The sequence below is a fragment of the Callorhinus ursinus genome, unplaced genomic scaffold, assembly GCF_003265705.2.
Source record: "Callorhinus ursinus isolate GAN/ISIS: 27379988/994484 unplaced genomic scaffold, GSC_fseal_2.0 scaffold5, whole genome shotgun sequence".
Lineage (NCBI taxonomy): Eukaryota > Metazoa > Chordata > Mammalia > Carnivora > Otariidae > Callorhinus > Callorhinus ursinus.
In genome coordinates, this window is record NW_027397067.1 from 55,066,196 (window position 1) to 55,089,206 (window position 23,011).

Consider the following 23,011-nt stretch of genomic DNA (forward strand, 5'->3'; position numbering starts at 1 on the left):
GTTTTGGGGTAGAGTCTTTTGGGGTGTCCACATAAAGTATCATATCATCTGCAAAGAGTGAGCGTTTGACTTCTTCTTTGCTGATTTGGATGCCTTTTATTTCTTTTCATTGTCTGATTGCTGAGGCTAGGACTTCTGGTACATTGTTGAATAGCAGTGGTGATAGTGGATATCCCTGCCGTGTTCCTGACCTTAGGGGGAAAGCTCTCAGGTTTTCCCCATTGAGAATGATATTCACTGTGGGTTTTTCATTGATGGCTTTTATGATATTGAGGTATGTACCCTCTATCCCTATCCTCTGAAGTGTTTTGATCACAAAAGGATGCTGTATTTTGTCAATGTACATTTTCTGCATCTATTGAGAGGATCATATGGTTCTGGTTCTTTCTTTTATTAATGTATTTTAGCAAATTGGTTGATATGCGGATGTTGAACCAACCTTGTAGCCCAGGGATAAATCCCACTTGGTCGTGGTGAATAATCCTTTTAATGTACTGTTGGATCCTATTGACTAGTATTTTGGTGAGAATTTTTGCATCCATGTTCACCAAGTATATTGGTCTGTAGTTCTCCTTTTTGACGGGGTCTTCATCTGGTTTTGGGATCAAGGTAATGGAGGCCTCATAAAATGAGTTTGGAAGTTTTCCTTCCATTTCCATTTTTTGGAACAGTTTCAGAAGAATAGGTATTAATTCTTCTCAAAATGTTTGTTAGAATTCCATTGGGTAGCCATCTGGCCTTGGGCTCTTGTTTGTTGGGCAATTTTTTAGTATATGTGCTGCCGAAGCAAGCACTGTTGGGAGATTTTTGATGACTGCTTCAATTTCCTTAGTGGTTATAGGTCTGTTCAGGTTTTCTATTTCTTCCTGGTTCAGTTTTGGCAATTTATGCATCTCTAGGAATGCATCCATTTCTTCCAGATTATCTAATTTGCTTTTTTTTTATTTTCTAATTTGCTGGCATATAGTTGCTCATAATATGTTCTTATAATTGTTTGTATTTCTTTGGTGTTGGTTGTGCTCTCTCCTCTTTCATTCATGATTTTATTTATTTGAGTCATTTCTCTTTTCTTTTCGATAAGTCTGGCCAGGGGTTTTTCAATCTTATTAATTCTTTCTCAGAACCAGCTCCTAGTTTCATTGATATGTTCTACTGTTCTTTTGGTTTCTATTTCATTGATTTCTGCTCTGGATCTTTATTATTTCTCTTCTCCTGCTGGGTTTAGACTTTATTTGCTGTTCTTTCTCCAGTTCCTTTAGGTGTAGGGTTTGGTTGTGTATTTGAGACCTTTCTTGTTTCTTGAGAAAGGCTTGTTTGCTATATACTTTCCTCTTAGGAATGCCTTTGCTGCATCCCAAAGATTTTGAACAGTTGTGTTGTCATATTCATTTGTTTCCATTAATTTTTTTTAATTCATCTTTAATTTCCTGGTTGACCCATTCATTCTTTAGTAGGATGCTCTTTAGCCTCCATGTATTTGAGTTCTTTCTGACTTTCCTCTTGTCATTGAGTTCTAGTTTCAAAGCATTGTGGTCCAAAATACACAGGGAATAATCCCAATCTTTTGGTACTGGTTGAGACCTGATTTGTGGCCTAGGATGTGATCTATTCTGGAGAATGTTCCATGGGCACTAGAAAAGAATGTGTATTCTTTTGCTTTGGGATAGAATGTTCTGAATATATCTGTGAAGTCCATTTAGTCCCCTCTGTCATTTAAAGTCTTTACTTCCTTGTTCATCTTTTGCTTAGATGATCTGTCCATTTCAGTCAGGGGGGTGTTAAAGTCCCCCACTATTATTGTATTGTTGTCAATGTGTTTCTTTGCTTTTGTTATTAATTGGCTTATATAATTGGCTGCTCCCATGTTAGGGGCATAGATAACTATAATTGTTAGATCCTCTTGTTGGACAGACCCTTTAAGTATGATATAGTGTCCTTCCTCATCTCTTATTATAGTTTTTGGTTTAAAATCTAATTTGTCTGACATAAGGATTGCCACCCCAGCTTTCTTTTGGTGTCCATTATCATGGTAAATGGTTTTCCACTCCTTCACTTTCAGTCTGGAGGTGTCTTTGGGTCTAAGATGAGTCTCTTGCAGACAGCGTATTGATGGGTCTTGTTTTTTTTATCCAATCTGATACCTTGTGTCTTTTGATTGGGGTATTTAGCCCATTTGCATTCAGGGTAAGTATTGAAAGATATGAATTAATGCCACTGAATTGCCTGTAAAGGGACTGTTACTGTATATTGTCTGTGTTCCTTTCTGGTCTATGTAACTTTTAGGCTCTCTGTTTGCTTAGAGGACCCCTCTCAATATTTCTTGTAGGGCTGGTTTTGTGTGTGCAAATTCCTTTAGTTTTTGTTTGTCCTGGAAGCTTTTTATCTCTCCTTCTATTTTCAGTGACAGCCTAGCTGGATATAGTATTCTTGGCTGCATATTTTTCTCATTTAGCGCTGTGAATAATCATGCTAGTCCTTTCTGGCCTGCCAGGTCTCTGTGAATAGGTCTTTTGCCAATCTAATGTTTCTACTGTTGTAGGTTACAGACCTCTTGTCATGAGCTGCTTTCAGGATTTTCTTTTTGTCTCTGAAACTCATAAGTTTTAGTATTAGATGTTGGGGTGTTGACCTATTTTTATTGATTTTGAGGGGAGCTTCTCTCTGCCTCCTGAATTTTGATGCCTGTTTCTTTCCACAAATTAGGGAAGTTCTCTGTTATAATTTGCTCCAATATACCTTCTGCCCCTCTCTCTCTTCTTCTTCTGGGATCCCAATTATTCTAATATCTTTTCGTTTTATGGTATCACTTATCTCTCGAATTCTGCCCTTGTGATCCAGTAGTTGTTTATCTCTCTTTTTCTCAACTTCTTTATTTTCCATCATTTGGTCTTCTATATCACTAATTCTCTCTTCTGCCTCATTTATCCTAGCAGTTAGAGCCTCCGTTTTTTATTGTACCTCATTAATAGCCTTTTTTATTTCGACTTGGTTAGATTTTAGTTCTTTTATTTCTCCAGAAAGGGTTTCTCTAATATCTTGCATGCTTTTTGCAAGCCCTGCTAGTATCTTTAAAATTGTCATTCTGAACACTAGTTCTGACATCTTACTGATGTCCGTATTGATTAGGTCCCTGGCAGTTGGTACTGCCTCTTGTTCTTTTGGTTGAGGTGATTTTTTCTGTCTTGTCATTTTGTCTAAAGAATAGATGAATGAGAGAACAAAATGCTAACAATGTCCCCAGAAAATTATACCCTAAACAAATCAGAAGAGACCTGAAACTGGGGGAAAAGAAAGGGAAAGAAAAAAAAAAGAAAAAAAAAGAAAAAGTTAAAAAAAACAGAATATCATCAAATATGATCAGGCTGGTGCATAGATCAGTGCCACACACTAGATTTTGGGCATATTTTGTTTGTTAGAAGAAAGTGCCTCCCAAAATTCTAAAGAAAGAAAAACGTATATATGTACAAAAATAAGGTTAAATACGATGAAGAGATGGAATATGACTATAAAGATGAAAATTATAAAAGATTTTATAAAAGGAATTGATAAGAAGTTGGTTGAAAAAAAAAAGAAGATTTAAAAAAAAAAAGAGGGAGAGAATGTGATCAGGCTGGAGACTAGAACAAAGCCATACACTAGAGATTTAGAGTATATTTTGGTCAGTTAGAAGAAACTGTATCTCAAAATTTTAAAGAGAGTACAACTTATATATATATATACATATACCAAAAATAAGGGTAACTACTATGACGGGATAGAATATGACTGTAAAAATGAAAAATAAAAAAGATTTTTTAAAAAAAAGATTGATAAGATGTTGGTTGAAAATGTGAAAAAGAAAAATTCAAAAAAAAAGAAAATTAAAAAAATTAACTTTGAAAGACTAAAGAATCATGGGAAAAAAGCCATGGATTCTATGTGCAGTATTCCTCTAGCTCTGGAGTTCTGCCATTCTCATTGATCGGTAAACTTGGTCTTGGCTGGCTGTTCTTGCTGATCTTCTTGGGGAGGGGCCTGTTGCCGTGGTTCCCAGATGGCTTTGTAGGAGGTGGAATTGCCCCATCCTTGCCGGTCCGGGCTAAGTAATCTGCTCGGTTTTGCTCTCGGGAGCTTTTGTTCCCTGCAAGCTTTGGAGGACGAGAATGAAAATGGTGGCCTCCCAATCTCTGCCCCAGAGAACTCGAGGCCCCACTCCTCAGTGAGCCCCCAGAGAAAAGCAGTCAATCACTCCTGTCTTCCCATCTCCAGCTACACTCTGTGCTCACCTGGCCTGTGAATGAACATTTCTATATCTGGCACACGACCCCGTTTGGAGTCTCCAAACCCAGCAGATCCCTGTGGTGTGCTCCCATGCTGCTCCTCCCAGGGGAGGAAGGGGAGTCTCCCTGGATATGCTGCTTATTGGGTCCCTGCTGGAGAAGCAGTGGCCCGACTGTGAAGTGGATCATCGTTTATGGCAACCCCGAGCTGAGAGCCCACTCCTCGGCTCCTTCTCTGCAGCTGGCCTCCCCGCTCCTATACCTGGGAGCTCTGCTACACTCAGGCACTTCTGGTCTTTCCATGACCCTGAGGGTCCTGAGACCACACTGTCCCAGCGAGGGTCCCACACCCCCCTTAGCTACTGGAGTGACGTCCCTCAGCAGAGCCGACTTCTGAAATTTCCAATTTTGTGCTCTGCTCCTCCATCACTTGCCAGTAGCCGCTGATGGAGGTCTCCCCCCCCCCCCCCCGTCTATCTTCCTGAATATTGCCTCGGATTCACTTCTCCTCGTGTCCTACCTTCCAGAAAGTGGTTGCTTTTTTGTTCAGAGAGTTGCTGCTATTCTTTTGATGTCCTGTTGAGTTTGTAGTTCTTCAGAATGGTTTGATCCCTATCTAGGTGAATTCCTGGGACCAGACAAAATTTAGGTCTCCTACTCCTCTGCCATCTTGCTCCCCCCCCATTTCCCTTCAATTTTGTAAAAATGTAATTCCATTTTTTTTTTTTCAGTGTTCTCTGTTGGCATTTGCTCACAGGCAACACTAGCTTTGATATCCACTGCAGGTATTTGGTGAACATCCCTATGTTCTGGCCAGTGTTCTAGGCTTCACTCACTGCTCATTTTCGTCCAGGGTTCCCTTTGGTTGCCCATCACTGGGTCATTCCTCCAGCTTTTATATAACTTAAGCAATGCCATGAAAGATATATTGTAACTTATCTCAGAGGTAGTTGTATTCTAGTGAAAGAATTTTATAAAGAATTCTCTATACTAATAAAGGTAGAAATCCTATTAATTTAATTTGATAATATCCCAAGTATAATATTGTCACCTGCAAATAATCCACTTTAAAACAAAGCAAAATTAGTTATCAACATGAATACTTGACCCGTATTTGAAATAATTATATCAGAATGTTTCAGTGAGACATGATCTCTACACATATAATAATATCCATAGGAAGTCCTAGAATAATCCATTCCTGTCTAAAATTTTATAATGCATTAGCAGGATGCCTGGGCTCAATTGGTTAAGTGTCTGACTCTTGGTTTCTGTTCAGGTCATGATCTCATGGTCATGAGCTCAAGCTTCACGTTGGACTCTGTGCTGGGCCTGGAGCCTGCTTAAGATTCTCTCTCTTCTTCTGCCCACCACCCCTGCATGAATGCATTCTCTTTCTCTCTAAAATAAATAAATAAATATTTAAAAGTGTATTGGCACTTTGAAACAGCATAATGAGGAGTATCTTCATAGCTCAAAATAAAATATAAAACTGGTAATTGGAAACTATAAGCAGCTTGCTTGCCTTGTCTGAAAAAGGATTTTTCTCCCCTATTCAAATCTATCTCAGAATCAGGGTATGGAATCTATGAGGAAATGATAAAAGTGACAGTAAAATAAACTCCCAATAGATTTATTTTATCCTAGATAATTCAAAATTACTTAGCACCCCCTATATTTTAAAGCTTCATTACATCTGGGGTATTGAGGTTGACATTTGTATATGTGTGGGAGGAATGAAAAATGCAGGTAGGTTTGGAAAGAAACATGCTTCGATAACATAGTCCACATGATATTCAGAGCTTTTATTCTTAAAGTCAGATACATTGAGATATAATTCACATATAGAAAAATTCACCCTCAGTTCTATGAATTTGGCACATATATATATGTATATGCACACATATAAATATATATTTATATATACATATATAAATCAAATACAAGTATATGCAATCATGTAACCACCACCCAATAAGAGCAGTTCCATCTTCCCCCCAAAAACCTTGCGGTCCTTTGTTGTCAACCCCTATATCTGGCACATGACCCCGTTTGGAGTCTCCTTAAGACTGTCCTTAACCACAGTCTGTTGCAACCACTGATCTGTTTTCTGTCCCTATAGTTTTACCTTTGTACCTTTTAGCTATTTTAAACATTATTTTTCTATTAGAAATGTTTATTGAACACCTACCACACTAAAGTCATCATTATCTACAAAGTCTGTTAATATTCAACATTCATTTCTAATCAGGTTTGAATGTTGTTCTGAACAAAATAAACATCAATTTATGAAATAGCCACATGCCATATGTAAATTTCTCCCATAATTACTACATTTTTTTGGCTTTAAATGTCTAAAAATGGGGACGGTTATTGGTGGGAAATGAAGTCGAGCTTGGTCCACATTAAGATTTGTTAATCAGTGAGTGATCATAATCAGTTTCTGGAACTCACATTAACTTTCATAAACAATGCTTTTAGAGCTGCTTTGACCCCAGATTTCATCTGCAGTCTGTGCTGGAGGAGTTGAAGATTCTAGCAAATCCCTACTGATTATGCAACCATGCTTCTAGACCTCAGCTGACTGATTTAGGTGAAATTGACTGGAACCGATTCATACAATCCACAGAGGAAAAAAAAAAATAACTCCAGAGTGTTGATGCATATGATACTCCAAGTTAAACCTTTTCAAAATCAGAAGTGAAAATAGGCCAAATTGTTAGGTGTTTCTCTTGAGCTTTCCTTTAGAAAGATTCCAATTTTGCAAATGGCTGTTTATTTTTTGGCACAGAGTTTCTCATCTGAATTTGATGAACTTTTATTTTTGTCAATAAATTACAATAAGCTGGTAGTAGTCTTTCCCCTGCACTTAGGAAATATGAATATAGGCAATTCCTTTCAGTTTTCTCCTTGAATGACAGTTCTTTCTTATTTTAAACTAAGGTTATTCAGAATAAATCAAATAAGAAGAGTTGAAATATGATTAAATTATCCTTATAGTCAAGGAAGTACTCAATCAAATTATTCAAATTCCTTTTGTGTCATTGTACTACCAAATATATTTTCTCATCCACATAAATGTGAATTAATATTCAAACCACTTCTGACTTGAATGTATCTGACTTCACTCTATCCCAAGTAAAGGAAAACAAAGTTTTAAAGCTCTTTTGTCAAGTATCTACATTCTCCTATTGCCAAGCCAAACTATCTATTGTCAAATAGCAACCAATGAATCTAAATAACTCTCAAGCTTTTGAAGTGGATATATGCATAGTTTTCTCATCTCTCCACTTCCATAAAATAACAAATGCTTATCTTTATCTGCCACTGTCCTCAAAGTTATTCCAAGCACATAAGTATCTAATATTAGACAATATTTAATTAAAATTTGCACAGAGACAAGTAGATATCAGGTATTCTAGTTGAAGCCTGGGGGAGGGGAGAAGCTGCATGGAACTGTTGAACTAAGCAACTCATTGACAAATTTATTTTATATATGAAGGCAGCATCTCTTCTAAAAAGCCTTATCTCACTCCCATTCTAGGCTAGTCTCTTATACAAGGTGGTGTAATAATCTTTTAATTTAGCTACTTCATTCACTAAACTGAAAATTCCTTGAGATTATGAATATGTGGTTTAATCATTTTTTGGAGTCCTTCATGTAGAAGCATCTACTAAATGATAAATAATTAAATAAATATATGTTGAAAACATTTTCTTTATACTATAGTATACTGTAAAGAAAGAAGCTACTTAAATATGCAAGATAAGTAAAATATGTGATTCCAGGTATACAAATTAGAAATACTGACTTAAGCTGGGTTCAGGATGTTACTAAGAACTTTGGGCATCAAAAGTGGAGTGTACAGCAAATGTGCTTGGCTTGTCTATAGAGACTAGACTCTAGTGAACTTCTCCCAAATGTTTGGCTTTGTGTCAAACTGTGGAGGTGGCAATAGACAGGTAAGTTTTGTTGGTTGTGCTTTTAGTGTCATATCCATTGAACTGCCAAGTTCAATGCCATGAAGTTTTTCTCCTATGTTGTCTTCTAAAAATTTTATAGTTTTAGCTCTTAAACTTCAAGTTTTTTATCCTTTTTCTGTTAATTTTATTCTGTGAAGCAAAGTATGGGTTCAACTTCATTTTTTGACATGTGGATATCAAGTTTTTCCAACACCATTTGTGGATAAAAACCATGTCCTTTCCCCATTAAATGGTTTTGGCATCCTTGTTAAAAGGCATTTGACCATATATGTGAGGGTTTATTTGTGGGCTTTTTATTCTAGTCCATTCATCCGTATGTCTACTTTATATCAGTATCACACTGTTTTGATTACCATAACTCTGCAGCAAGCTTTGAAATCACAAAGTGAAATCTCCAGCTTTGTTCTTTTTCAAGATCATTTTGCCTCTTTGAAGTCCCTTGAGATTCCATATGAATTTTAGGTGTCTTTCTAAAAAGTCATTACCAAACCCAAGATCGTCTAGATTTTCTCCTGTGTTGTCTTCTAGGAATTTTATAGATTTTTGTTTGTTTGTTTGTTTTAGGAAATAGAAGTGTATAGTTTATTAAATACACCATAAGGGAGCATCGGGCAGGACAGCAGAGAGACTGTCTGCCAGAATTTTATAGTTTTTATTTTTACATTTGGGTCTGTAATCCTTTTGAGGTAATTTTTGTGAAGAATATAAGGTTTGCAACTAGATTCATTTTTTTATATGTTACTGTCCAGTTGTTTCAGTACCATGTGTAGAAAGACTATCTTTTCTTTTTTTTAATTTTATTATGTTTATGTTAATCACCATACATTATATCATTAGTTTTTGATGTAGTGTTCCATGATTCACTGTTTGCGTATAACACCCAGTCTATCTTTTCTTTATTGTAATGAATTGTTCCTTTGTCAATTAATAAGTAATTTTAAGGGGATATTTTTAGACCATAATCCTTGCCCCAACAACTTTTATCTAGTGGTTTTAATATACTTCGTTGATTGTCACCTCCATTAATTTGTTATATTGATGACTACAAAATTAACATGATTTTCATTGCTATTTTCATACATCAAAACTTAATGGAGTAAGTTAACTATAATATTTTTTAGGCTCATTATGTTAAAAATAAATGATGTATCTGTGAAAATTAATAAAAGGAAACCTCACTAAAAGACGTCGGGAGGCCAGAAGGGGGAGCTTTCATGCCATACCATCAATTACAGGAAGGACTGTCAATTATATGCCTCAACAGAATAATCCTCAAAAGGAAAGAATCATCAATTTCAGACCCCAACAGGAAAAGATGTACATTGCGTCTTCTACAAGAAATTGACTACCCCAGCAATTCAGCCTAGAGACCGTCATCACCCTGAGCTCTTCCTATTCTCCAGTGAAATTTCCTTCAAAACAACCCCTCCCAACTTTCTGTTTATTCTCCATAAAATAACATTCTTTTGCTTTATTTGTTGGACTAGCCTATGGTTCTTGCTGTAACTTTCTTGTCCTGAATTGCAATTCCCTGATATTCCTGAATGAACTGTTGTGTTGGTAATATAACTGACTTCTATTTTTAAGATCAGCATATTCAAGTTGGGATATTACAAGAATGTGCAAAGAAATTCTTAAGCCAAGGAATAACTTTAGTCAACATATAAAGATCCACCATAAATTCATTTGTTTTTCATTTTAAAGAAGCATTTAACTACTCATATATTGGTATAAAGGGTCTTATAAATATTTTTCTTTTAATGTCTTACCATGATACAAAATGTCACTTTAGGTTTGCTTGTTGAAAATCATTCATGTATTCAGTCATTAATTAAATAAGCATATTTATTATCTAACCATTTATTTGTTCAGAACCAGGTGAAATATTGGTGGTAGAGAGATAAAAGACATTGCACATGCTCTCAGGAAAATTAAAATTTGGTCTGAAACAGATGATTTTAATATAGCATAAAGGATGTTACCCAGTAATCAACAAGTGCTATAAGAAGCTATTCACTGAGCATGGGTTTTGAATTATTTTTTTCTAATGTAATCAACCTCAGGTAACACACAAATAATTTAATAAACTTCTTAGAAAACATTTGGTAAGAAAAACTTAACAGTGACCAAACTGTTCTTCTAAATACAATTTCTTTATTTAAAAGTGTAAAAATTCTCCAAGAGCATAGGTAGAAACCCAGAGGTCTAGTACCCTACCTAGAGTTATTAGTTTCCTCTCTTATAATTATATAAACATTCTTTTAACTTTTAAAAATTTTAAAAGTAAAATTGTTTTTCTCACTATTTTAAAGGGATATTACTGTGTTCAAAACTAGTAATCTAAACTAAAACTACTACTCAAAGACTTTGTCCTCCTCAAAGTATAATAATTGTGATTTTTAACTCTAAGCATTTCCCTCTACATTCATATATTTATTTACCACCCAGGACTCTAAATTTTTAGTCTGTTCTTTGGCCAACTACTCTGAAGGCTTTCATTTTTGGTGAGGAGGGAGTTGGTATCCTTGTTGACAGAAGCTGCAGCTTCTTTTGGCTTCTGGGAAACAATAATACTGCCTGGCAGTTTGTGATGACAGTTAGATGAGGTAATGCATGTCCAGTGTTTACCACAATACTTAGCATATATAAGGTGATCAATCAGTTCTAGTAATTTTTATAAAATCCAAAGTTTTATCAAAATATTCTAACTTCTAATAACTGGACTCTGCCTGGTCCTCCAACCTTCTCAGTGTTTCCTACCCTTCCTCTCAATACTTAGAGCTCCAACCATAATGAAATTCTTGCAGATAAATATGCTTACCAGTTTAAAAGATGAGCATGTGCAAAATCCCTGTCCTTCCTTCAAGGTTTAAATTTAACATCATTCCCTTGGGAAGCATTCCTAGACTGCTTCTAGGTAGAGTTGGTTGTTATCACCTGTGTGTCTCCAAAATTCACTATATATGCTTGTTACAGCACCTACGTCACTGTGTATGGAAAGCAACTTTTGTGAATCTGATTCCCACTCTCAAGAGCTAGCTCCTTCAGAGAGCAGGAACCATATCTATGGTACTCTGCACAGGATAGTGACTGGTAGATAGCTGGTATTCAAAGAATGTTTGATGAAGTATTTATAAGAGCTTCAAAACATTATATCATGTATACAGATGACCGGCCAAAAAATGGTTATAATGAAGAAGAGTCCTTAGGATACAGTAATTATGGGTGAGGAATAAGAAGCTTGGTGCAAGAAATATTATAAGAAGGAATTTCAGGTTCTACATAAACATTGCCTACTTCGGAAATGAGATTTAGCCTTACGCTTTTTTTGCTTAGGTAAGGGCTAGTGCAGATTTGAATGTTTGTCTCTCCAAAATTCATATGTTAAAATCTTTTTTTTTTATTTTTATTTTTTTTTAAAGATTTTTTTTATTTATTTGAGAGAGAGAGAGAGAGAAACAGTATGAGAGGGGAGAAGGTCAGAGGGAGAAGCAGGCTCCCCGCTGAGCCGGGAGCCTGAGGTGGGACTCGATCCCAGGACTCCGGGATCATGACCCGAGCCGAAGGCAGTTGCTTAACCAACTGAGCCACCCAGGCGCCCCCATATGTTAAAATCTTAATGCCTGATAAGATAGTATTAGAAGGTAGAGCTTTTGAGAGGTAGGTACTTAGCACATGAGGGTAGAGTCCTCATGAGTGAAGTTAGTGTTCTTGTAAAAGGACCTCATAGAGATCCCTTGCCCATTCCACAATGTGAGGACACAGCAAAAATATGCCAACTATCAACGAGGAAAAGGGCCCTCACCCAGCTATGCTGGCACCCCAACTTTGGACTTCCCAGTGTCCAGACTATGAGAAAATAAATTTCTATTGTTTTCTATTGTTTATAAGTTTCCCAACTGTGTCATTTTTGTTATAGCAGTTCAAATTTACGAAGACAGAAACCCCACTCTCAGTACCAAAATCTGTATTAGGGTTGTCCAGAGAAACAGAACCAGAAGGATATATGAGGAGATTTATTATAGGAATTGGCTGACATGGTTATGGAGGCTGAGAAATCCCACAGTCTATGATCTGTAAGCTAGAGAACCAAGAACGCTGGTGGTATAATTCAGTCTGAGCCTGTGGCCTGAGAACCAGGAGCTCCACTATCAGGGCAGAAAAAGGTGGACATCCAACTCAAGAAGAGAGAGAGAGAATTTACCCTTCCTTAGCCTTTTTGTTCTTTTCAGGTTCTCATTGGGTTAGATACTGCTGGCCCACATTGGTGAGAACAAATCTCGTCACTCAGTCTACTGAATCAAATGCTAATCTCTTTCAGACACTCTTTAAGAACACATCCAGAAATAATGTTTTAGCAGATATCTGGGTGTCTCCTAGCCCAGATAAATTAGCACATAAAATTAACCATCATAGCTAGGTTATAAAAATTCACTTTAGACACATTATACTTCTGGTCTCCTAATGGAAACCTTAGAATCAGGTGTGTCTTGTTATCTAAGCATTCTTAGGTCTCAAGGGTTTGAAGAGATTTTTAAATGTCAATTTATTTTTGGTTGAAAAAAATGCAGATTTGTTTATGTCAAGAGTTCACTTTATTATATCAAAAATAATGTGCATTGCCTGTTATACGCAAACAATGAATCATGGAACACTACATCAAAAACTAATGATGTAATATATGGTGATTAACATAAAATAATAAAAAAAATAATGTGCAAATGCAGACACCTTTTTGACTTCCTTTAGCAGACACCTTTTTGACTTCCTTTATAAAGTATAATGAAATAGCATAGTAGCATTTTACTTTAATGCCTGAGTGTAAAATGAATGATTTTGGTAACTTAGGGACAGTGCAAATCATTAGTAAACAACCCATTTCTTGAATAATCTAGCCTATTTGATGACACAGAAAACAGCTCCTCTGATGTTCAGATGTGCGATTACAGTGCAGCTTGAATCCCAAATCTGCTTGCAGCCCATGATACACTCCTGCTGAGTGAGCTGATTGCCTCCTTGAAGACATTTTATTGTTGATCACAATTTAAGTCAATGTATTATTAATTTTGTTGGTAACTTGATTTTGATATGCCTTTATGCCATCCTTTTAAAAAATTCTCTGTAGCATTTACATGAAGGGAGCTAAATGGAGGATGACAAATACATCTTGAGCATTAACTCCACAGGTGGTCGCGTTGAATGACTTTCTTCGGTGTTCTCTGGAGAATTATGTCATTTTCAGTCATTGAAAGTTATTTTTTAAAATTGAGTTATCATTTCCACAACGATAACTGTTATTTCCCACAAATAAGGGCGCATCTGTAAGTGATCTAACTCAGGGTTCCATTCAACCAGTATCAAATGGTACTGTCTTCATAGTCTGAATATCACCCCAAAAGAACCCTACATATTTGTTTTTGGACCCTTGATGTGGTACAAATATTAAGTGATTCTTTATTACTATCGATAGAGGTATTTTTCTTATATATGGAAGCCAAGGGTAACTGCTAAGTTAATTTAATAATCAGTAAGGATTCTCATGTTTCATCTTTAATGAAATCCAGCAATGAAAATGTAATTAAAACATTATTACATTTATCAATATTAATTTTAGGAGTAACTAGTTATAAATAGTTGAATAATATTAAGAAGAAAGTTGAGGTTGTAGTCAGGGTCATTTCTCTTTGTCAATTCCCATTCATCTGTTCTTTCCTCTCATCCTACTTTTATGGACAATAAAAATAATTTCTCCTTAAATACACATTTTCCCCCTGTATCAGTTGATTTGTTAGGAGTTAGTTGGACAGTTAGTCAGGGCCAGGGTCCCCAACAAGGAGATATGGAGTCAGGACAGCTAAGATAAAACGGTACGAACATCCTGCTTTTCAGCTTAGACAGAACCACACTAGCATTCTGTTTTGCAGCCTTTGCAGAAGTGACTTCTGCAAAACATCCTAAAATAAGACAACCACAGAGCATTTGTCACTATCACGGGCAAGGGGCAGTTAAGACTAAGCCCCCAGATATCACTTTTACATGACATTTACAACCAAGTAATATAAAAAGAGGGAAAAAAATCTTCTTAAAGAGTCTATAGTATTAAAAATGAGACCTAGAATGATCTTTAAGGAAGCCATAATTCTGGGACATTAGCTAGTCTCAGAGTCACAGTTTTCTCATTTTTAAGTGGGGATTGTAGTGTCAGTAGTTGTGAAGATTACGATACCCTGAAAGTACTTTATAAGGTAAAATTACTATATAAAAGTGAAATCTTTATTTTACATTTACATTACATGCCTTTACCAACAAATCTCTTTTTTGAAAGACAGTAACTAGCCAGAAATTATGCACTTACTCCCCATTTATGTTTTATCACCTAAACATAAACAGGCCAGCTACTTTCCAGAGAGCCCAGAAATAAGTCCATACAAAAACAGTGAACTGATCTTTGACAAGGGTGTTAGGAATACCCAATGAAGAAAAGACAGTGTCCTCAACAAAAAGAGTTGGAAAAACTGGATATCCATATTGAAAAAAAAGAGATTGGACCCCCATTTTACACTATATCCCAAAATAGACTCAAAATGGATTAAAGATTTAATATAAGACTTGGAACTATAAAATTCCTAGAAGGAACCTTAGAAGAAAATCTTGACAATCGACTTGGCAATGGTTTTTCTGGATCTGACACCAAAAACACAGGAACGGAACAAGGACACAGACAAGGAAACAGATTTTCTCCCAGAATCTCCAGAAAGGGCACAGCCTACTAACATACTGACTTTAGCCCAATGAGACCTGTTTCTAACTTCTGACCTACAGAACTGTAAAATAATAAATCTGTGTTGTTTTAACTTTGTGGTACTTTATTATGGCAGCTATAAAAAATGGATACAACCAAATAGTTTGAAACTCATAGAGAAAAAAAAAAGCAATAACCCTCACAGGAGGTAAATTTTTTCTCTAATGATAAATGATAAATATCTCTAATGATAAATTCTCAATGATAAAAAGTCACTTTCTCATACCTTTCAAATAGTAAAACTAATAATTTATACAGTATAGTAATAACAAAATGGTAATAGAGATAGTTTTGAACACACCTCACAGAGATAGACAAGGAAAGGCACCAAAAGAAGGGTACTTAACCCAGAGCTCGTGGAAAGAAAACATTTCTGGGCTAAGTGGTAATGATATCAAAGCAGTGACTCAAGAGATGATTAAATCTTTGTCACATGGGTAGAGATAGAGTGTTGAAAGGACAAACTACATTTGAAAATACTGGAAATTTAAATAAAGCATGATAATCAAGAAATAAGATAAGTTTAAACTAAGAGGATCCGAAGTGGCAAAATAGGATGCCAATGCAAGGGCTCATTTTAAGAAATACCTATGTCCCTAAATCTTCCATATCACTAGTCCCTGTGGCTTCAAGATTAATCACATATGGGTAAGGTAAATGTGAGGAAAATATTGCTAATTTCCCATCAGTGCCTACTCATGAAGCTATCCAGTTATGAGCAACTCTAACTCCTATCTGTATTTCCAAACAAGTATGCACTAAAGTCCTGTGACATTTTGTCTATTTTAAGAAACTGATGCCACCAAATTCATTTCTTTATAAACAGAATCAAAGCACATAATTACAATTTCAGAGATTTCCATCACATTAGCTATTCTGAACACTTACACTATCATTCTGGAAACACCAGTTGCAACAGAAAAATAGTAACCCATTAAATTTGTAAGTCCCAAAATACCTGAAGCATCTGTCTTTTAAGATGAATTTGGAGAAGAAATTACACAGAAGATAGACTTGGTGACAATCTGTCATCAACAGTAACCCAAACACATTAAGTGTTTTTATATATGCCTTTTAAGTGTCAGTAAAGATGACACATCTTGGGCATAGTATAGCTGCTGCCACCAATGGAAACTGCCTTGTTTTCTCTCTCTCTCTCTCTTATGGTTTACTTTTCACTGACCAGAAGCTGTTACAGCCACAGATATAAGAAACCATTTAGAAAATGTCCCTGAATACTTTATAAATGTTGATTTCACAGAGAATGCTTTGCCATTTTCTGCATGTCCTTTGTGTGTGTGTTTTTTTTTAAAGATTTTATTTATTTATTTCACAGAGAGAGACACAGCGGGAGAGGGAACACAGCAGGGGGAGTGGGAGAGGGAGAAGCAGGCTCCCCACAGAGCAGGGAGCCCGATGCGGGGCTCGATCCCAGGACCCTGGGATCATGACCTGAGCCGAAGGCAGACGCTTAAGGACTGAGCCACGCAGGCCAGGTGCCCCTGTCCCTTGTATTTTTAAACCTGAGTCACCTTATCCATATGTCCACCTATGATAGTCATCTGAGAGTCAAAATTTGTTAGTTAATATCAGATTGATACTTCAAATGAAAACCATAGGAAAAAACAATATAAAGTTACGCTTTTACAAATTTGTGTATCATCCTTGCACAGAGGCCATACTAATCTTCTCTGCATCATTCCAATTTTAATACATGTGCTGTCAAAGCTAGCACTATAAAATGTTTACTTTTAAACCCACTAATCTTATGTTTCAGGAAAATGTAAGTTTGGGGCAAACCGCACTATTATCAGTTGTAAGAAATCTAAAAAATTTGATGTGGCAAAAATTGTACAACCTGACACATGGACACAGATTTTTCTTTAACAACATCTATTTTAGCTACAGTAATTTCTTCCTCTCTCAAGTTTCCAGGACCCTCCTACAACCAGTGAAATGGAAAGTTATGAAGAAGATAGGTTTTCTGGGTACACGATACTTTCTTTTCCAAACCTCCCTTCTTCTTGGTCCTCAGCTCTAGAGAGTAGTAGTTGTGCATTTATTTGTTTGTTTTTCCTTTAGTAAAATATGAAAAAGAGGGGCATCTGGGTGGTTCAGTCAGTTAAATGTCTGCCTTGGGCTCAGGTCATGATCCCAGGGTCCTGGGATGGAGTGCCATGTCAGGCTCCCTGCTCAGGGAGCCTGCTTCTCCCTCTCCCTCTGCTGATCCCCCCTGCTTGTGCCCCCCCAACATAAATAAAATCTTAAAAAAAAAAGAAAAATACAAAAAAGAACAATTCACTCAATTATATATTTCTTCTTTTGTTCTGTTTTGTTTGGCAAAAAAATCTAAGTTTAGTTCTGGTAAATATACTTGCTGTATTGGCCTATCTCTTTTTTTCAGGACAGCAGTTTTCCCTATGAAAACAATTCTTTGATGGATCTAAGAATTGTTGTTTTTCAATTTGTTCAGCATTTTTCTTCTTGTGAGGAGAGGAGTGATTTTTATTTTTTTTTTTAAGATTTTCCTTATTTATTTGACAGAGAGAGAGACACAGCGAGAGAGGGAACACAAGCAGGGGGAGTGGGAGAGGGAGAAGCAGGCTTCCCGCTGAGCAGGGAGCCCGTTGCGGGGTTCGATGCAGGGCTCGATGAGGCGATCGATGAGGGGCTGGGTCCCAGGACCCTGGGATCATGACCGGAGCCAAAGGCAGATGCTTAACGACTGAGCCACCCAGGTGCCCCGAGGACTGATGATTTTTGAACTCTTTACATGTCAGACGGGAAACCAGAAGTCTCTGATGTGCTTTTGATGTTAAAAACCCCTAACATAACATAATAAAGTAAAATAAAATAAAAAAATACAAATTTAAAATTTCAATTAAAGAAAATGAAAAAAAGAAAAGAAAAAAAACCACTATGGATTTCTGTTTGATAGTAGTTTATGTATTTACTTCAATTGCCTAATAAATGAGAATAAAGTACTATATTTAAACTATACTGTATAATTAATTATATACATCATTTTTACAAAGGCCATTACAATTTTTAAGAAGAGTATGTCATATGAAAATGACATGTACTCAATGCATACAGATTTGATCAACACTTTTAATCTCTTGGTTCCCTAATTCCGCTCTGCTCGGTGCCATCCCTTTAGTGAGCTGAAGTGTGCCTATGCTAGGTCTCTTCTAGTTTTCAGGGATTCAGGAGTAATAATAATAATAAAAAAAATCCACCCTTTTTTGGTTTACAACATAAGAAGTTGGAAATATGGATTTATCTTGACTGATTTTATTAGAAGAACATGAACAGCCATCTGACAGTATCATAGAATATAAACTATGTGTTGAATATCTTTTAAAATTAAAAATAGACATACCCTCTGATGTGGCAATTCCACCCTTAAGAATTTATCCTACTAATAATACATTAGCACATACATAAAAGACTTATGCATAAGGATATCTACAAGGATTGGAAACAGCCTCAATATTCATGTAAAAATATTAAAACAATCTATTATTTATTCAGAGAAGACTTGGCAAGAAGTCCATGGCAAACATTATGATTACAACAAAGAAACTGAAGTACTGGGAAATGGGATAAGTGATATATAATTAGTGGTACCTTAGTCACCTACTCATAATCCAGTATATCAGGTTGTGTTCTCTCGAATTAAGTGTTCATTTAGTTCTATTATTTCAGTTTAAGTAAGATTATTTTCTTTTCTCCTTATCTTAATTTCTAAACCTTTTACCACTCTTTCTCCTTCAGTGCCCTTAGGTTATGGTTAATGTATCTGAGAATAAAAAATATGGATTTTTCATCTTCTTCAAACTTCCTTTGAGTCCATCCTAACACTGTAAGAATATATAATTTCTGATTAATAGCATGCATTAAATTTGTTTCCTTAATATAATTTGTGCTTGTAATGTTTAGATTAACATTACTTCACACTTTGGAAAAGTAGCATTTTATTTGACATTTTCAAAAAGCAGACATAGTCCTTTGCCTACTCACCTTTAAAAATATGAAGTGAGGCTTGATGATGTCATTTTGACGAATGTAATCATTTCAGAAATGACCCTTTCTACTTTAATGTACCCTACCTTTAATCTGGACAAAGTGGCATATACTTCGTATTTTTCTAATACAATTTTTTCATAATTTTTCTCAATTGTTTTTTTGTATTGTGTCCTTCACCTGGCACTGTCTCTAACATTTTTTTAAAAGATTTTATTTATTTATTTGACAAAAAGAAAGACACAGGAGAGAGGGAACACAAGCAGGGGGAGTGGGAGAGAGAGAAGCAGGCTTCCCGCAGAGCAGGGAGCCCGATGCGGGGCTCGATCCCAGGACCCTGGGATCACGACCTAAGCCAAAGGCAGATGCTTAATGACTGAGCCACCCAGGTGCCCCTGTCTCTAACATGTTTTAAAGGAGAAGTAATTTCTACCATAGAACATAACCCATTAACATCTTTGAACAATTTTATGTGGCATAGAATGGTTATTTATGATAAGGCTTTATTACAATACACAAAGTCAACAAGTTGTTTAGGTTAAATGATTATAAAATAAAGTAAAATGATAATTCTCATGGGGATTAGCTGGGGCTAATGGAGACAGTCTATTTGTGATTTCTTTTTTTCCTATTCAAGCCAATGTGAATTATAAGCTCACCCTTAAAGCCACTTGGTAGAGTACTACTATCTTTCAAATGAACATTACAAATTAAATATTCCAAACCCAGAAATTTAATATAGTCCCTTTCACTAGACTTTCTATAACACCAGCTTTTGAATGTAACACTCAAATTATTATTAGGCTATAGCAGAGAAAAAGTTAAAGGTCAAGAGATTTGGAAGTTCACAAACCGATAATGTTAATAATAATAGTAATAATAGTAATATTAGTAATATCTCCAAAGAGACACAAGTTCAATGAAAGATTTTAAATGAGTAAATATTTTCATTAATACCACATTCAAACTAAAATAACAAAATGTAGTAGATCGTATTTTCCAAAATGACTACAGCAATATTTCACTTCACAAAATCTCTTTTAGAAACTTGTAACCTCTCATCAAGTGGTAGAGTCTATTTCCCCTCTCCCTAAATATTGGTGGACATTTTAACTGTTCCAATGAATAGAATGTGCTGAAAGGGATAATGCTGTGTGACTTCCAAGACTAAGTCCAAAGGGGACATAAAGATATTTTTTCTCTCTCTCACTCCTGGGGCTGAACACATACTCCATGATCTGAGGAATCCCAGGACATATTGAGAGGCCACAAATAATTTTTCCAGCCAACGGTTCCAGAAAAGTTTCAGTTGACAACCACCTTCAAACATCAGACATGTCAGCCTTCAGATGATTTCAACTCCTAACCTTTGTACCACCTCAGTCGTCAGCAGATGTCAGGTTGATGCACAAAATAAAGTTTGTTATTGTTGTAAGCCACTCAGTTTTGGGGTAATTGTTTATGCAGTCATAGTAACTTAAACATGGAGCATCAGGCATTCTCATTTTTTTTTTCTGCTCCTTCAGAATATAAATAAACCCCATAATGGCAAGAATGAAACTTGTCTTATGTGCCCTGGCACATAGTATGTGTTAAGTAAAAATCAGGTGAATTTAATGAATAGAAATTTGACTGAACTGTTTTAATACTGAAACTTTCAGAAATGTCCTGATGCCTCTCAAAGTCTTTCCTGCCTCAAAGTGCCTTAAATATTTATTAGAAAAGGAATTTCTCTCTTTCTTTCTTTACTGTTACATATTGGATTTTTTTTCTTAGAAGCCCATTAAATTGTTAAGAAACATCGATTAATAGTAGCCATAAAAAAACCCCAAATTAACCCTCTGCCATGTCTTTCCCAGGCTTGGGACACATTGTTTCAGTCATGTATCAGCTTCTTGTGGCAAGGGGGCAAATCAGGAAGCATTAGTATTTTTTACAGATTTTATGTAGTGCCCAATACCCACCCTCCACCCCAGTGGTCACATCCTCTTTTCTATGTAGGAAAAGTGGTTTCTAGCGTATTTATTGCTGAGTCAGTCAATACAGTTGATTGCTTTTCTGTCTTAACCTGCTCATGTAAGTGTTGTCCTTTCCTAGCTTTCATCACTGTTCTTTCATTCCCCTAGTTTTACCCTAACAGCAGGTGCTTTCTCATAGCAGACCTTTCTAAAGGTTAGGGAGCCGCAGAATGCAATTACCACATGGGGCTGGACATAACTCTATATCCAATGGCAGGCATCACTCTTCCTAAAAATGAATCAGCATTTCCCAGAGAAGGTGATTTTTCACTGCCTATTTTTTCTTTTCAGACACGGGTCCCTTGTCAGGTTGCCGGAGCCTCTCCTTTCCCTTGGCTAAGCCCAACCTATACTCTAGTTATCTTGCAGAGCATTTACATTTTCCTTCTCCCAACCATGCACCTAAGTACTGTATCTTCATCTAAAAATCATAAATCATTATTATGGTTCTCTACTCAGTGAGACTAATTTCCTGGGTGGCTGAATACGTGAGCAATACCAAAAAAACTTATAATGGCTTAAAAAATGGTGTATTTTAGAGGAAAGAAGGGGATGGGATCCTTTTTTTTCTAGATAAATTGCAATGATAGTATTCATGAACTATAGACATATATATTCTGCTTCTTTTGTCATTCTATCATGCACTGTCAATATGTTGAGGGCAATATATATCTAAAAAATAATAAATGACTTAAAGAGAAGTATAAGTCTAGAAATCCCATAGGAATTCCATTAAGACTGGTATTTTTGAAGAGTTTCACTGCAGAGAAATTAATGAAAATATTCTCAATCCTTAATATTGTTTATCAGCTAAAATTTGAGAAGGAAACATGGTATTTCAGGAATTTCCCTCAAACTACGTATGTTTGAAGGTGACCTAATTCTGTAGTTACATTTATATAAAAGCATAAAAATGGAATCTGTGTCTTGAGTTTTACAAAAATCTTAATCCTTTCATTAATATTTGCATGTAGGAAATGAGGGCAACACTCAATAACTAGCCTGCCGCTGGGTAACTCTCTTCCCTTTTCCTTAAAACACCAACTTAGAGATCTTCTTTATACATGGATCTAACTTCTGAAATTGCCTGTGGTCATCGGAGAGAGAAATTTTGTGACAAAGTGGGACAGGGGAAAGACCTTGGGTCATAGAAAAGACTACGACATTGTGCAACCCCAAACATACTATTCACCTCATAGCTGTAAGCAGTGAATATGGATTAGCAAGCTTTAAGAGGCTTTTTTTTTTTTTTTTTTTGAGCGGGAGAGGGAGAAGCAGGCCTCCCGCAGAGCAGGGAGCCCAATGCAGGTCTTGATCCCAGGACCCTGAGATCATGACCTGAGCCAAAGGCAGATGCTTAACGACTGAGCTACCCAGGTGCCCCAAGAGGCTTTTTTATAAGAGGTTTTAATAACATATATCTGAACAGGATAATATTACTTGTAAAGTAAAACATTAACAGTCTATCAGTTTTATCTATCACTTCCTTATTCTAGTTAAATGTTACATGGCACAAACCTCTATAATGGAGACTAACTTCTTCATTAATATCCATAAGGTGAACCATACTACTAAATATACATTTATCAGCTTCAGTAGATATTGAAGAGGAAGAAGAAACAAACATGCCTTGTTAAATTTGAATTATAACTTAGTATATTAACATTAAAATCCACAGTCTAAGTATAAAAAGAATTCACACCATGGGAAAGCCTCTTATTTCACTATACAAAGGGAATTAAGAGTGAAATGTCTCAACTCCCTATTCCCACCCATTCATGTTCATGTTTCTATATCTGCACCCACTTCCCTTGTTTTGCTCCATATTAGTGCTGCTTCCTCCTGCAATACTATTTTCTGACCCATGTACCATCCCGGCTTTTTATGTATTTTTAACCTCTTCCTCCCTGTTAACTATCTCT

The 23,011-nt window shown here is 36.0% G+C and overlaps 1 non-coding gene across 1 annotated transcript; it reads right to left on the reverse strand.

Moving 5' to 3' along the window:
* Window positions 1–16,672: 16,672 nt before the first annotated feature.
* Window positions 16,673–16,780, reverse strand: LOC112823787 (U6 spliceosomal RNA). The gene has a single exon (XR_003208143.1). It is a non-coding gene; the product is annotated as a U6 spliceosomal RNA (small nuclear RNA).
* Between the last annotated feature and the right edge of the window lie 6,231 nt (window positions 16,781–23,011).